We start from the raw sequence: 3,332 nt of genomic DNA on the forward strand, positions 1-3,332 counted from the left end.
CAAACAACTCTATATTGGCAGCCTGCGCCTTCGATCACTCCCACCATCTGCTGCCTTTGTGCTCCTGAACAAAGCTGGAGAAAATCAAGAAATCACACTGACTGGGTCCCCACTAGGGCAAGGCAACCCTTTTACACTCCCCTAATTAACTCATTATCCCATTCACAAGAGCACATGTTCCAGACTTTTGCACCCTTCCTCAAACCTCCCATGGATCCCCTCCCCCTACTCTCAGCTGAGAACCTTACCTCATATTTCATGGGGAAAAATGAAGTCATTTGCTACGAGCTCCCTCTTCCCTGCTCCTCCTCATCTCACATCACTCAGGTACCTTCTGTCACTATCTCCTTCACTCTTGTCTTTTCATGAAAAGGTGGCCCTTTGCTTGCCAAAGCAAACCTCTGTGTGTGCAAGAGATCCTATTTCATCCTGTCTTTTCCCCCAGATTTTCCCCTTTAGCATCCCCACTTCCACTTATCTTTAATTTCTCCCTATCAACTGGTTGATTCCTTACTGCCCACAAACACAACCGCCTCTCACTCATTCCAAAAAATCCCTCTCAACCCGTCCATCCCCAAGAGCTATCACTTCTCTTCCTCCTCTTGGCAGCCAAACTCTTTGAGAAGGCCATCTACCACTGATGCTCCCACTTCATTTCCTCTCACTTTCTTCTTGACTCTCTACTTTCTGGCTTCTGACCTTATCATTCAATTGAAACTACTCTTTCCAAAGTTACCAGTGAACTCTTAATTGCCAACTATGATTATATCAACAATCATTTTCTCAATTCCCATTCTTCTTGGCTTCTCAGTGGCCTTTGACATTATTTGATATTCTTTTCTCTCTAGAATTTCATGACAAACTTTTTCCTAGTTCTCCTCCTACCTGTCTAACCATTACCTTTGCTAGATCTTCATCTAGGTCATGCCCACAAATGCTGAGTATTCCCCAATGCTCTGTCCCAAGCTCTATTCTCTTTTCTTTCTATTCCATTTTATTTGGTGACCTCATTAGCTCCAATAGATTCTACTGTCATCTCTATGCTGATGATTCTCAGAGCTGCTTACTGTAGAAGCAGCAACCACATTGGCATACCCAGGATGGCTGTTAGCATAGTTCTTAGATATGTTTTGCTAAGAAACATAGCTGTTTAAGGGGTCAGTAATCTTTTTAAATTACATTTACTAGTTCAGGGCAAAAAGACAGAACTCTGAACTTCAGAGAAAATACAAACAGAGAAAATATAAGTAGAGAAATAAAGACCAACCGACAGGGCTCTGACTGCCGGAATCAACTACCCACTTTATATACATCCCTAGATGAAGAGAGCCTTTACATCTGAGAGTTGGGGAAGTTCTAAACATACCACCACTCATAAGCTCAACCAGGGAATCACAAGATTCTTCTCATAAGCAAGGCCACAAAGCAAAATACCAACCCAGAGTTATTATACCCTTCTCAGAGCCAGGAGGCATCACAATCCTAGTGCCTAATTAGAAATTAACTAAAGGTGTGAAAGCCTTCCTACCAGCAAGCCTCCCCTAAGCAAGCTTCCATTAATGGGCTCCATGTGAGGTCTATTAATGGGGGGTGAGGGATAAGATCTTAAATCCCATTAACATTACACTTACTCAGACCTAAACTCCAGACTCTTAACTACAAGCCTATCAAACTTCTCAAACTGAATATCTCATAGATATCTTAAACTCAAGATTTCCAAAACTGAACTCATCCTTTCCCCAATTTTTTCCTTCTAAACTTCACTATTTCTATCAAGATCACTACCATCTATCCAGTCACCCAGGCTCAAAATCTAGGTGTTCTCATTGACTGCTCAGTCTCTTTCATCACCTATATCTAATCTGCTGTCAAGTCTTGTTTTTACCTGCATGCCATCTCTTTTAAATGGTCCCTCCTCTCCTGTGAAATTGGCACCCACCCTGGGGTAGGCCCATATCACATCACATCTAGACTATTTAAAAAAGCCTATTTGAGGTCTGCTTCAAATTTCACCCACTTCAATCTGTCCTGCACTCCTCTGTGAGACTGATTGTCCTAAATTACAGGTCTAACCATGTCATCCCTCTATTCAGTAAATTCTTGTGGCTCTCTATCACCTCCAGGATTAAATATAAAACTTGGTGCCCTTTCCCCCAACATGGCGCCGAAGGCGAAGAAGGAAGCTGTTGTCCCCCCCAAGACAGAAGCCAAGTCCAAGGCCCTGAAGGCCAAGAAGGCAGTGCTGAAGGGTGTCCATAGCCACAAAAAGAAGAAGATCCGAACATCCCCCACCTTCCGGCAACCCAAGACACTGAGACTTCAAAGGCAGCCCAAATACCCTCGGAAGAGTGCCCCTCTCAGAAACAAGCTTGATCACTATGCCATCAAGTTTCCCTTGACCACCGAGTCTGCTATGAAGAATATTGAGGACAATAACACCCTAGTCTTCATTGTGGACGTGAAGGCCAACAAGCATCAGATCAAGCAGGCCGTAAAGAAGCTGTATGACATCGACGTGTCCAAGGTCAACACACTAATCCGGCCCGATGGAGAGAAGAAGGCCTATGTCCATCTTGCTCCAGATTATGATGCTTTAGATGTTGCCAACAAAATTAGAATCATCTAACTTGCTGTGTCCCCATTCCACCTATGATAAAAATAAAGTTTTCCAGAATTATATATATATATATATGTATATATATATAAAACTTGGTTATCCTTAATGTTAGTTGCTTCCCTCTGAGATAATTACATGGGTGTGTGTGGGTGCATGTGTGAGTGTGTGTTTCCTTTGCCTGTAAATCTTTTGATTTTTATATTTAAGCAGCTTCTCATTTCTTATTCCATGACCGTATTATCTCATTGTTGAAAGACTCCTGGGAGGCAGAGTCAAAATGGTGGTGTAGAAACAGGACTTCCTCGTGGCTCCCACTTCCACCTCCTCCAATTCATGTAAAAAATACTCTAAACAAATTTGGGAGCTACAGAACCAACAAAATGACAGAAAGAAGCTAACTTCCCACTGAAGACAGGCTGTCAGGCCAGCAGGAAGGGGCCAGCTCAGCACTCTGGGAGCCTAGCCCATCCCAGCATGAGCCCAAGGTTGGTGCCTTAGGGCAGCAACAACCAGCCACCGGCTGGAGGGACTTCAGATCACCAGCAGCTATGGTGGTTTCCAGAATTATGAACCCATAGATGATAAGGACAAAGTGTCAGGTTGTAATGCGAATGTAAATTTTAAAGATCTTCCCTGCCCCTAGGCTAAAGTGCACCAGAAGCCTGGGGAGGGAGGCTTGTTTTTCAGTAGATACTTTTTGATTGGCCAGTGGGTC

The 3,332-nt window shown here is 43.5% G+C and overlaps 1 long non-coding RNA gene across 1 annotated transcript; it reads left to right on the forward strand.

Moving 5' to 3' along the window:
* Positions 1–2,206: 2,206 nt before the first annotated feature.
* LOC138155776 (uncharacterized) lies at positions 2,207–2,675 on the forward strand. The gene is made up of 2 exons (XR_011166986.1): positions 2,207–2,388; positions 2,480–2,675. It is a non-coding gene; the product is annotated as an uncharacterized lncRNA (long non-coding RNA).
* Positions 2,676–3,332: the final 657 nt, after the last annotated feature.

The sequence above is a fragment of the Petaurus breviceps genome, unplaced genomic scaffold (genome assembly GCF_028583685.1).
Source record: "Petaurus breviceps papuanus isolate PSGF00001 unplaced genomic scaffold, PetGlider_PUasm1.0 98, whole genome shotgun sequence".
Classification (NCBI taxonomy): Eukaryota; Metazoa; Chordata; class Mammalia; order Diprotodontia; family Petauridae; genus Petaurus; species Petaurus breviceps.